Source organism: Ambystoma mexicanum, chromosome 7q (genome assembly GCF_040938575.1).
Source record: "Ambystoma mexicanum isolate Mex_15411 chromosome 7q, UKY_AmexF1_1, whole genome shotgun sequence".
In the NCBI taxonomy this organism is placed as follows: Eukaryota; Metazoa; Chordata; class Amphibia; order Caudata; family Ambystomatidae; genus Ambystoma; species Ambystoma mexicanum.
In genome coordinates, this window is record NC_090941.1 from 153568713 (window position 1) to 153582689 (window position 13977).

The window sequence follows — 13977 nt, forward strand, 5'->3', positions numbered from 1 at the left end:
GGGGGTTGGTGATATGGGTGGGTGAGGTTGGTGCGGTGCAGTGTCTCTATTGCTGCTGGTGAGCCACATGGTTGGCGATGAGTGCTGATTGTAGGGTTGGGCTGTTGGAGGAGAGGGGTGAAACACATTTTTGAGGGAGCTTACCTGATGTTACAGAAGCAAGGGTTCTGCCTTTTAAAGGTTATTTGTTTCAAACGTGCTACAATGTTTTCAGGCAGTGATACAGAACAGCCTGAGAACAAGAAGCACTCCACATATTGTACCTACTGAATTTATTGCAGGGTTTGCCATCACCGGCCTCTCAAGAAATGTTCAAACAAAAGTTCTATGCTCAAAGGGATTGCAGTGGGAGCTTCCTTTGTGGCTAATCTGGCAGATATTTCTGGCAAAATTTGAAGAGCTGCATATCAGAATCAATAATATTTTTTTATTACATGTTGTGTTAAGCTCATCACCATAACAATCTTACGGTACCAGGGCTTGTTCAGAAAATGGAAGCGTTACATAGAGTATATTCTACTGATCAGGTTTGGCATTCAAGAGAATATACTAGCCTTTCCAGATTGGCGGAATTGTGTGATTCTGAAATACACACCTACATAAAGCTGAATAGAAATACCATTCTTGGACCTGCATATTTGTGACGGAGTGATCCTTGATGGTAGGTATGCGTATAAATCTGCTTAGATGTGCATGCTTTTTGCAAGCCACTATATAGTGGTGGTTGGTGTGGAGTGTTGCATCTTGTCTTTGTTTTTGAAACTAGGGAGTCGGCCAGGGTGTTGCTTCCCATTATCTCTCCACCACCTGTACCCACGATTCCTCACTCTTTGACATCCTCAGATATTTTTCTTTTTTCCGCCTTCGTGTTCGATGATAAACTGAGTTCTTTAAAAGTATTCATTATCGTAGTTTGCTACAGAATGAAAACACCAAGCATTGACTTTGGCATTGAACACAGCACGTTGATGGCATCGGAGGAGACGGTTTGGCAATTTGATTGGAAACGCAACGATAATAATCATCTTCACGCCGAAAGGCTAACAGTAAGGAGAGTGGGGGAAAAATAGTCGACACTTACCAGCCTATGTTAAAATGCCTTAATTTCCTCCCTTTCCATAAAATGTGAACGTTCCTGGTTTATATAAGGCTGCCTAGGAGAATACTCTTAAGTGTTGCCCCTCCTGTAACTTGTTCCCTGTTTTCCCAGAATCTAATAACTAAGTTTCCCCCAGATGAGCCACAAAGATATGGAGCCTGATGATTACCCTATGCCTTCCCCAGATGAGGTGGGGCCATCCATCCGTAACATCGCCAGCAGACAATTAATGCCTTTACAATGATCTTTTAAGGATTTTAACAAACCAAATTGGTATAGATACTAATGAATCGGATGAGGATATTGAATTTATAGAAGACATTTTGCAAGAGAAAAAGTACCCCCCTTTGTTGCAATCCATCAAAAGGAAAATGACTCCTTCACTAGTGAATCTAGTCATGACAAAGGCTGTGAAACCTGGAATAGAAAAAAAAGTATAAATCCGCACCCATTGACCCAGTATAAATCAAAGGTCATCTTACTCAAGATACTCTTATCACAAAAAAGGGGAGGAGCATCTTTATCTACAAATGATCTATCCCCCTTATATGGAGAGCAAAGATAATGTGCTCTCGGCCGGTACGTTTCCATGTCCGCTGCCTCCCAGGTGCGCATTAAAGGACACAAGTAAGGCGCGACTCAAGTCGGACCGGCGAGAAATGGTAAGAAATCTGCTCACCTCTGTCCTCCTAATAGCCCACCTCCTTCTCCTGCTACTGCTCGCTAGTGTATTCAAAGCATGTGAATCCAAGCAGATCCACAAGCCTCAGAAGACAAATATTACATGCCTATTATCATCTTTCTGATGCTTGCATCTGCTTAGATTCACATGTGCCCACCCGTCCTCCCCTCGTTGGGAGTAGTAGGTACATAGGCAAATGTACACTTTTGACTAAACGCGCCATTAGCTAAAACTCAAAACGCTTCATGCAACCTAAGGTGAGAAAATAAACAATCTGAGGACCTTGATGCGTTAAGGATCATGGGTGCATTACACGTCACAGTAGGAATAGTATTGCAAACACGCCCAGTCGATGTCAGTTTTCAAATTCAAAAATAAATCATGTAATAAAACACTAGATTTCGGCCTATGCAAAACATGTGAATCTAAGCAGATACAAGCATCAGACATGATTACATGTATGTAATATTTGTTTTTGTGTATATATTATAGGGCGACAATAGTTTCCCCCCACCCCTGATATAGTGTGGGTGAAACATTTCATCAATAAGAAATGTGAAAATTCTATGTCAACCTTTGAACCGTAACAGTGATCAGCATGAAATGTTCCAAACACGACATCTGGCCTGGGCCGCCCGGAATGGTTGAATGTCATACAAATCCGAGTTGCGGTTAAAAAGATAATGGGTAAAAAAAGGGAGGTTTTTTTCTTTTTTCTCGCGCGCAGGCCAAACTACTGGATGGATTGTTGGTTTGTCGTAAACCTGTATAGTACTTTAAAAAAAAAAAGGTCGATAGTGAACGTTGGTTATTTCTCCTGTGATGCATTGCTAGACCCAAGGCTTTTCATTTCTGAAAATTGCCCATTCATATCTAGATTCCTTGTTTGAAAACAGCCCTATAAAGACCTAATGGGTGTGAGTAGGATAGTTTTGAGGCTGGGGACAGGGTAATAGAGAAGAATATGTGAATGTTTGGGGCCTTGGGATAGTGTAGGTTTTTGTTTCCAAGCTTTTTTCTGGGATTTGTATCTGAACCTCAATTAGCAGTGTGGCACAAGAAAAGAGTAAATACTTCTCAAATATTGAGATATGGCAAGCATAGTAAATGCTAGTTGGGGGAAGATGAGTATTTTAAAGTGAATTTAGGAAGCAATCCTTATTTTCATTATAAATAATAATTACAGGGATTGCTTCTTAAAGTAACCCAACTGTGTGGGAGGGTGCTACAAGAGCGCTATTATTGCTTGGGTGTTTTGGATTGGCTGTAAAAGCCTTTATTTGGTTTGGGATATTAAATAAATATTGCACAAACCGAAGATAGTGGTTCTGATGCAGGTTTTCAATTGCCTTTATTTTGATTGGACACATTTTCAGTAAAAATCTGGATTTTCCCGTCATGTCAGCAGTGAAGATCCTTCCATTAGTGCATCTCCCTCGTATTTGTTCAATTACTCCATTAATCCCATCTTTACCACCACCTCTGGGGTTTGAAATTGAGATCCAATGAGCAGGAGCTAAAACCAGCTCCTGGGTGTCGGGCATCACCCTGTAGGCTGGAGCTACCACAGGGGGACCAGGAGCTACCAGAGATGCGCCTTTCACTTTTTGTCCATTTTGTATAAACCATTGTATTTAAATGTCTATTAGATGTGTTCTTCTGTATTAACATTCTCAAATACTCATGTTAATGTTATATTTACATGTTTGGAAAGTATCAGTTGGCCCTAGGAGCCAAAAGCTGCTCCTGGTACCTGTTGGTTTCAAGCTAATCAGGCTCTACTGTGCTAGAAGCAGGAGCTAAATCGCTGCCTGCTCCCTTCAATTTCAAACCCTGATCTCCCTCGTCCCAGTAGCCGTAAGAAATCCATTAGATGACTCCCCCTTCCTTGTCCCAGTACCCCATTAGTTATCCTACCTTTACCACCACCACCACCTCTTTCCTAGTATCTGTATCCCATTAGTAATCCTACCTTTAACACCACCTTCCTCTGTCATCCCACTACCCTTTTAAAAATCCAGTACATTATCTTCCCACCTCCCCTTAATTGTCCCAGTAAACTTTTAGTAATCCATTGCATTATCCCACCTCCCTCGTCATCATCCCAGTGCACCATTAGTGATCCATTCTTATCCAATGGACAAAAAAATGAAATACTTGATGACCCCCATGTCACATAGTTGAAGAACACATATTGATAACCAAGAATAAGACCTCAGGTATGATATCTGAAGATAAAGGTAGAATTACAGCTGGTTGGAGGTATAGCATAACAAAGCCCTTAAAATTCAGTGAAAAAAACTTTAATTGAAGTGGCATTAAGGTGCTGATTTAATGCAACAAAACCCCTGAAATTCGGCCGGTGTTGGAAGCTATGCCCCCTTAACCACGAGGCCCCCATTGCGAGTCCCTAAGCACAAGGATAACATCACATAGGACATCATATATGACATCACTTAGGACATGTCCGATGACAATGTATGAGAATCTACAATTTCAGGTGCAATAAATCGGGAGTCTACAACCATTGGACTTCCAATGGCCCTACCCAGCAAAGTCAATGATGAGGGATCATGGGAGTCATAGTCCAAAACCTCTTGCGAAATGCATGTTCCAAACCAATACCATAAAATGATTACAAATTTAATCCGTTCAGAACATTAGCTAATCTAGTTCTGATAATCATGTATCCTTGAAGCATGGAACTGTTTTTTAACATGATTGACCTTTGCAGACCACCTGCAGTAACCTTTACCATTTGGCATGGTCAAGGCATAGCTTTTTAATTGTTATACTGACAGTGAGTTGCCTATCAAATGCTTATTAACTCTGCCAAGTAACTCTGGTGTGTGCAAAAACCATGGTTGTAATTGGATAGTATTTTTTACTGCATACTCCAGTCAAGCTTTGCACTTAAATCCACACTTCTATGCAGAAACACACTTATGAAATATCCATATCTTACATGTTTGATATGCTGTACTAGTGATGTCTTTTATGATGCCATAATTGATGTCATATGTGATGTCATCAGTGTGGAACACCTGCTGAATTTTAGGGTTTTCGTTGCATTAAATCTGTACTTTAACTTCACTTGAGCTAAATTTTTTGCACTGAATTTTCCTCATCTTACATATTCAATGTCTTCAGCTTTGCTGCTTTGGAAAAAAAAGATTCTCCACCAGAGGGCAATGTGCTCGAGGTTGCTGCGTCGATGTCCCTCGGAGGCAGACGTCAACGTCATCCGTAGTATAAATGGCTCGAGCTGCGCCCGTTGGCTTCAGTTCCGTTTTTCCGATAGCTTTGGCTTCATATCAAGAAAACGGCACTTCAGTTCTTCTAACTATGCCTTCTTCGTCAAACCTTCCATGCCTAAAACTGGCTTAAAAATTTTCAGAAATGCAGGAAGAAGATGTTGATTACCGATCCCCATCGAAATTGCCTATGGTGCTTGGGTCCGGACCATCAAGTGGACGAATGCGGTTCCCGTCAGGCAATGATCAACAAGCCCTCAAGGAACGTAGAGGTAAACTGGCGGTGTGGGAGGAATCCTCAAACTCTTCTTCGAGAAGAAAGAAGGACTTGGCTGAGTCGAGTGACAAATGTCACAAATCGAAGAAATCAAGGTCGAGGAGTCGGTCTAGGAAGTAGTTGTCGTCTTCAAAATAAAATCAAAGAAAAGGTGACACCAATCTCCCTCTTGCTCTTCTTCAAAGTCATCAGAAGCAGAGGATATCGCCAGCCCTTCTAAATATGATTCCCCTAAAAAGTGGGAGGCCTTCAGAACCTCAATGATGAAAATCTTTGAGATTGCGGCCCACACCCCCTCAAAGAAATCTAGTGAAGACCATGTCCCTGCTCATACTAAATGTGACAGAGGGGGATCAAAGACAAAAAGAATGAAAGCGAGCGAGAAATAGTCGAGGGTATCATTGAGGGGAAACCCCTCTGACGCCTCATAAAAAAAGCATACCAGTGCATAAACTGGAGGCAATACTTGACAAAATGGCACCAAATACCCAACCCTCATTTAAAGTCTATATAGAAGGCTCCCTCAATGCCTCCATCGAAGGCGTCGACAGCCCACTCAGACTTTCATCGAGTACTCCCTCGACGGTGTCGAGAGCTCCTTCGACGATGTAAGTAGGCTCCTACGATTGTGTCAATAACATTGACGCCTTTGTCGAGGGCATTGTTAATTCTGATAACCAAATTGACCACGTTATCGAAACCAAGATCTATGCCACCGGATAAGAGGTTCAATCCAGAAACTAGACAGGATTTTTTCAAATCCATGTCTTCCATTTATGAGGAGCAATCCTCTGAGGAGGACATTTCACCTGCTGGTGTTAAGTTTCTCACACGAGAAGTTTGTGAGGAGTTAATTGACCCTCATTCTAAAATGGCTGACCTATAGGAGTGTCTGCAGAGAGCAGGTGGTCTGGAGACACATCTCCTGAGTTAGATTTTCAAAGACCTGTCCCTGCTGATCACGCAGACTCAGGATAGAGGAGACTGATGAACTGAGTGACAGACTTCATGGGATGGAACAGGAATTCCCCTATTTACCAACAGGATGACATGACTGACATCCTTTCTGGAGACCCTCAACAGGATCCCATACTTCCTTTTCACATAGCTCTATAAAGGAAGTTGATGGCTTTATGGGAAAACCCGGAGTCTGTTCCTCCAGTAAATAAAAAAATTCTAGAGTAAATATAAGCCCTCTTCTTCAGACCCTGAATATTTAATAAAGCATCCATCACCTGAAAGTTAAGTGGTCCAGATGGCCACATCCACTAGGAATTCTGCATACTCTACAATTCCCCCAGATAGGGATGACAAAAAAGTTGATCCATGGTCTCATAAGAATTTTTCCTTCGGAAAGCATGCCATTAAAATCAACAAATGTGACTTGCACCCTTGCAAGATTCATATGACCCCTGTGGGATTTTATGACAGCGGCAGTTGAACATATTCCTGATGGCGAGGAGCGTGAAGGTTTCCTTGCGATTGTGAGAGATGGAAAGGAGGCTAAGGGGGAATGCCTTCAATCAGGTCTTGACACTGCTGACAGCATCAGTAGGTCCATGGCATCTAGCGCAGTGCTACGCAGATTTGCGTGGCTGAGAAAGTCAGGGTTTGCACCAGATGTACAGGCCAGAGTTCTCAATATGCCATTTGACGGCTTAAGGTTGTTCGGCAGCAAGGCAGATGAGTTTGGAGAAGCTGCAGACCTCTAAGGCGGCAGCTAAGACTAAGTGCCTCCATATGACAACTCAACATCACCCCTACACGGGCTCATCTTCCTGGAGTGGTCGTCCTTTTCGTTTTTATTCCTTATTTGGAAGGGGAAAGAGGACAGGCCAGTCAAGGAGGACAAAGGACATTTCCTCGTGGGCGAGGAAAAGGTGCTAGATCAGCCCCAGTAGCAGGATCTGTCCCCTCATCCGCTGCTGCAGCGGCTGTAAAACCACTCTGAGGTTTTGAACCATAAGACCCCGTGGGAGGCAGGATCTCTCAGCACCTGAATGAATGGCAGGGCATTACTTCAGATGCTTGGGCACTAGAAACAGTGGCCCACGGTTACTGCCTTCCTTTTCAGAAGAAACCTCAGCATCACCCTCTGGGATACAACTCTGTCAAAATTCCAGATCCGCTCCTGTTGCAGGAAACTTATCCCTGCTAGAGAAAGGTGCACTAGAACATGTACCGATAGCGGAGAGTAACAAGGGTTGGTATTCCCCATACTTCCTAATTCCAAAAAAGGCACAGGATTGAGACCCATCCTGGATTTAAGAAACTTGAACAAGTTCCTCAGGAAGGACAAACAAGTTCAAGATGGTTACCCTTTCTCAGATCCTTCAGGCTCTCCAGCTCCAAGACTGGTTGGTATCATTGGACCTTCAGGATGCTTACTTTCATGTGCCAATCCATATCAATCGCAGAGTACCTGAGGTTCGCGATTGGCAATTCTCATTATCAGTTTTGGGTTCCGCCATTCGGGTTGACCTCCGCCACAAGGGTTTTCACCAAGCTGATAGCTGTGGTGCCAGCGAGTCTCGGGAGAGGGGGATTCGCGTCTACCCTTACCTGGACGATTGGCTGATCAGTGCAAGTTCACATGAACGAGCCCAGGAACATTTGACCATGACCTGCCACTTCTTGCACAGACTGGGCTTCTCCCTCAATTACAAGAAGTCACAAATGATTGCACTCCAAAAGCTCCAATTCATTGGGGCAGTCCTGGATACTTCCTCGGGCAAAGCCTCACCTCCTGAGGCGAGAGCTCACCACATTCTGCAGATGGTAAGAGTTTCAGAATGGCCTACATCTGCCGGCCTTCGATTTTCTGAGGTTGCTCGGCCTCATGGCATCCTGCATTTTTCTGGTGCCTGAGGCCAGATTGAGAATGAGATCCCTTCAATGGGCCCTCAGGACTCAATGGTTCCAATTTTCGGGGAATATCTCAGATCTTCTGCAAGTCCCGACCAGAGATCCAAGCTCTTCTATGGTGTGCTTGCAAGGAAAAAATCCTCAAGGGAGAATCATTTTGGCAACCATGGCCTGAGATCACAGTAGCGACGGACCCCTCACTCACGGGGTGGGGAGCTCATACCAACGATCTGACAATCAGCGGTCATTGGTATCCATCGGAGTCCAAACTGCACATCAACCTTTTGGAGCTGAGGGTAATCAGACCAGCGCTGAAGGCCTTTCTGCCCTCTGTACGTGTAAAGAATGTCCTGATAATGACACTAGCCATGTACTATCTCAACAAGAGAGGAGTAGGTTCACTACCACTGTGCAGAGAGGCAATACAGCTCTGGTTCTGGGCAATGCAAGAAGGAATCTGTCGGCAGTTTGCCTAGCCGGAGAGCAGAACGCAGCGGTGGATGCTCTGAGCAGGCAGCGCACAGTCTCCCACGAGTGGGAACTAGCTCACAAAGTCCTTCAAGAGATCTTCACCCTTTGGGGAACGCCTCAAGTGGATCTGTTCGCAACCAGTGTCAACAGGAAGTGCACTCAGTACTGCTCAATGGAATTTCCCCCAAGAGGAGCTCTTGGGGGCACGTTCGTAGTGGACTGGGAATTTCCACTCCTGTACATGTTTCCTCCAGTCCTCGTGATTCCCTATGTAATTAGGAGGTTAAGAAAGGTCAGGAAAACCATGATCCTAATTGCCTGGATAAGGCCAGAAGGACATGGTACCCAGACCTTCTGGACATGTCCATCTGCCCTGCAGTACGTCTTCCACAAAGAGAGGATCTTCTCTCGCAAGAGGAAGGTCGGGTTCTCCATCAGGAGGTCAAGACTCCGCCTTCACGCATGGTTTCTGAGAGGCTGAGATATAAGTATTGGGACCTTCCAGATGACGCAATGGAGATTTTGCTTTCAGCCAGAAGGTCAGCAACTAAATCCTTGTACCAGTGTCGTTGGAACAAGTTCAGTAGCTGGTGCAGGGATAAGAATGTGGATCCATTCCAATGTAATATTCCTACAGTACCACCTTTCCTTTTACACTTGGCCAATTTGGGGCTCCAAGTTGCCACAATAAAAGGATATTTGGCGGAGGTATCTATTTTTAAGCGCTCCTCAGAAGAAGTGTCTTATTTCAAAATGCCCATAATTGTGCAGTTCCTGAAGGGGCTCACTAACGTGTACCCTCCAATACCCTTTCAGGTACCTGTGTGGGATTTAAATTTATTTTGGCAATCACTGAATGTTATAGGTTGGCTGGAAAAGATCCTCCAGATTGGCTAAGAGCTCATTCAACCAGGGGCATGGCATCTTCAACAGCTCTTCAGAGGGCTGTCCCAGTGCAAGTTATTTGTGCAGCGGCCACCTGGTCATCTACGCACACTTTTGTGAAGCATTACTCTCTATATTCTACATCATCACAAGCGAGTCTCTTTGCAAAAGCTGTACTTCATACAGTCCGTAATTAATATTTTGGGTACTTCCTCCTCCAAATCCATGCTGCTTTGGGAGCCTATCTAAGATGAGAAATACGTGGGAGGACACAATCCTTTCGAAGAACAAGTTACTTACCAACTGTAACGTTCTTCCGACTGGATGTTCCTCCCACGTATTCCTCATCGATCCTCCCAACCTACCCTGCAGTACAGTTTACGTGTCTTTACACTCAATGTTCCTTGAGAGTTTACGGGGGTACGCTTTATCTACTCCTCTTTTAAAAATGTACGAAAAAGCAGAACTGAAGCCAACAGGCGCGGCTCGAGCCATTTATACTACGGATGACGTCAACGTTTGATGGCTGCCTCCGAGGGACATAGACGCCGCAATCTCAAGCACAGTGCCCTCTGGTGGAGAATTTATTTTTTCCGAAGCAGCAAAGCTGAAGATATTGAATATCTAAGATGAGGAATACATGGGAGGAGAACGTTACAGTTGGTAAGTAACTTGTTCTTCTGTGGCTTGTGGAATCTGCTTAGATCACATACTATGCATAGGCTGACATCTAGTGGAAGCTGCAGAGTATTCTGGTTGTTTTCAAAACTCAAAGGGACGTCGACAGGGGGCGTTCCAGTAATACTATCCCTAGTGTGATGTCCACTGTAACCATGGTCCTTCACGCGTCGAGGTCCCTCAGATTGTTTTTTTTTTTTCCACCATCGTGACAGACGCTTATCGCAGAGTTAATTTGGGTTAACGGCTTTTGCTTATGAACAATTAAGACTAGTTACTCTTTTCTGTCCTTTCCCAAACTAACTTCCACTAAATCGGCGCGGTGGAAAAGACTGTTAGACGAATTCCAGACTATATGGACCCTTTCGCTTTGGAAGGCCACCACGGGCCTAGGCCCTAATAGTAGGGAGAATGGGGGTGGTCATTGTAGAATGCATTTTATCCTCTTTTTCCATTCTCGCCTGGCTGCTGTTCCCCTTAAACATGGAGAATACCCCCATTTAAATGTTGCCCCACGTGCATTAAGAAATTTCTGTGGATAGACAAGCACCGGGTGTGCAACTTGTGTCTAGCACGCGATCACGATGAGGGGCATTGTCGAGCCTGCAAGCTCTTCAAACCAAAAACTCTTCAAGACTGGAGAACTAAACGCTGGGCCCATCACGCCATGCAGGCCAAGATTGCCATGGATGTGAAGGGAGCCTCCAGTGATGGCAGTGTCGCGGTCTTTACAGACAGCAAAGGCGACGGGGATCCGTTAGGTTCCCAAATGCAGGCCCCCAACCCCAAGAGACGGGCGGCTCCTTTACAGGGATGACACCCGGTGGCGAAAGCATTACCACAACCCCTGACACTAAACACACATCCCGGGGCAAGGAATCAACATAGTCTACCAAACGCCCACACAGCATCGTCAAGGGCAAAATCTACAGAATCCCTGTCCTCTGGACACTCTAGGTCCCCATTCCCCCCTGACCGGCCCCACAAGTCTAAAGACAAGCAAGATGTCGCCCTCAAAACATTTATTGTTCTATGTATTCTGTTTTAATGTAAAACGCTTTGGATGAAAGCGCTATATAAACAAAATAAATACAAAATACAAATACAAAACACTGATTGAACTTCGGGAGACGAGGCTGCGTTCCACCCCACGGTCAAAAGTCGGCATCACAGCTGTAAGCTCCAAAAACACTTGTTCATCACACCTAGTGAAAAAAATATGTCCCTGAGAGCCGGCTAAAATCCAAAAACTCCCAAGAAACACTCCTCCAAGAGCCCCAATTATAAAGATGAAGCTAGTAAGGACAAGTCTACCCCTGCTCATAGGGAGAAACACACTGTCCCACAGAAGAATGGTTCCTTAGCAGAAGCCTTAAAGAACAGAGGCCAGCCTCAGTCTTGGGCCCAGCCTACACACCTAGGACAAGAGTCTACCCCTCAATACCCTGGTGTCATTCCCAGTTCAGCCACATAGACTGCGGAAGACATAGACAGGGTCATGACTAGATGCCCTTTATGGCCAATTTCTTCGAGGGCGGGGGAAAAAAACCCACAGGCATACCAGAATTTTCAGAGCACACCTACAGCTGATGCTTCCACTTCCCAGCCCCCAGCTAAGAAAGCTCGACCTGATACTCTCGCTATTCCAAGTCCAGCCCAACCAATACAAAGTTATCTGTATGATGATCACACAGACATGGATGACAATGAGACCTATCAAGAGACTGATCATTATTACGATGATGATGGGGTGTATAACCTTGCCTCACACATTCAGCAGGATTCGCCAGTGGACAATCAGCCTCTCCATAATGACATGTTAATCAAGGCAGCTGAACACTTTGGTATACAAGCCCAAGAAACTCGGAAAGATGAGGACTTTGTAGAACATAAATTGGGGGACAAGAAGGCCACCACCCAATTCTTCCCTGTCCTGCTGACCAAAGAAGGATTCAACCTTCCCTGGAGACACCAAACCAGACCCGGGCAGTCAACCCGCCGGTTGAAAAACCTCCACCCAGTGCCATCTGGCCCACTCTACATCAGGGGCCAGCTCAATTCAGATTTGCTCGTGGTTACCACAACCCGTGAAAGGGCAGGGACACAGTTAGCCTCTTCAGAGGCACCACCAGATGAGGAGAGCAAAAAACCCTACACAATGGGGAGAAAGGCAGCGACTTTGGCAGCTTTCCAAACAAGGATCGCCAAAAATGTGAGGCTGTTGGCAAGTTATAATTGCCAAAAATGGGACGAGATAACTACCCTGATGACATCTGCTCCCATCCTCTAAAGTCACAACTAGCCCCTGTAGCAGCGTGCCGCAAGGCAACATCCAGCTGCATTCTTAAGAACAATCTAGATGCCGCAGACAATGCGGGCAGGATTATTGCTGAGGGGACCATAATCAACCGGCACCCGTGGCTACTCCAATCTAGCTTTAAACTAGACCCAGGCTACTCTACTTAATATGCCGGTGGAATCTACAGTCTTATTCGGCAAAACCGTAGAAGACGCATTAAAGTCCGCCAAGGAAGAATATGATGCCCTAAAATCTGTAGGTCAGCTGACGAACAAACTGCCAGGCCAGAGAGTCGAAAGCAATTTTTGTTGGTTTTGTGACCAAAACTCTTGAGAGGCTCCTGTTACGGACAGGGTTGGGGCTCTTCCTGGAATAACAACCAGGGCCAAGCCTCAAAGGGATACCAAAGAGGGCAGCGCCAATCACATGGCTGGGGGAGGTCCTCCACATCTAGAGGTGGAGGTACAACTCCTAAGCAATGACAGCCCGCTACAGGTCCACTCCCATGCCTCTACAGTAGGAGGGCGCATCTCGCACTTCACCCATGCACAAGAGCAGAATCACCACAGACAAGTGGGTGTTATTGACATTAGCGGGAGGTTATTGTCTGGAGCTCATCCAAAAAACCATCCCCTGCGTCCATATTTCAAAAAAGGTAGCAGGCGCTCTTCTCCAGAAAGAACATGGCATGATAACCTGTTCTGAGATGAGTTTGCAGCACACGCTTTTTGCTCACTGCACCTTTCACAGATGGGAAATATCCATTTGCATATCAGTCTTTGTCCCGCCCACATGGTCAGTCCAGCACCGAAATGCTATGGCAATTCCTCTCTGAACAAGATACCAACAGCAACCTCATACACATGTTTCAGCCTTGTTGGGCATCATCAGTGGGGTGAAGCTGTGCCTCTCTGAGCACAGTGAGCAGGGGGTCCACGTCTGTTTGCCCCAGGTAACTCACGTTGACCAAACCCAAGTTCCTAGCAAATATTTCAAAAAATGCGTCAAGATCAATGAGAGAAGAACTCATCCGTTTCGAAGAAAGCGGCGCGTTGCCACACAAGGATGCCATAGAGATTGTACCAGTGAACGAGGTAAACAAGGGTATCTATTCAACCTACTTCCTTGTACGCAAAAAAGATCTATGCCCCCAGTGTTAGACCTACGCCCTGCAAACACATTTGTAGAGCTACAAAAATTCTGCATGACAACGCTACAAGAGGTAATGCCCCTGCTGAAGTGGGAAAACCACATGGCAAAGCTGGATATGAAAGATGCCTATTTTCATATTTCAATGTTCCCAGCACACACAACTCTTGCATTTCAAAATAGCAAACCAGCACTACCAATTCAAGGTGCTTCCATTTGAAATAGCTTCTCTTCCAAGGGTATTCACCAAGGTACTGGCGGTGGTGGTAGCGCACCTGCACAGGGAGGCAATCCCAGTGTACCCCTTACTGTACGACT

The 13977-nt window shown here is 45.2% G+C and overlaps 1 protein-coding gene across 13 annotated transcripts in view; it reads left to right on the plus strand.

The window, feature by feature from the left end:
• MBNL2 (muscleblind like splicing regulator 2) overlaps positions 1–13977 on the plus strand; it is a 914045-nt gene that overhangs the window by 823640 nt on the left and 76428 nt on the right. The gene's annotated exons all lie outside the window — the stretch shown is intronic.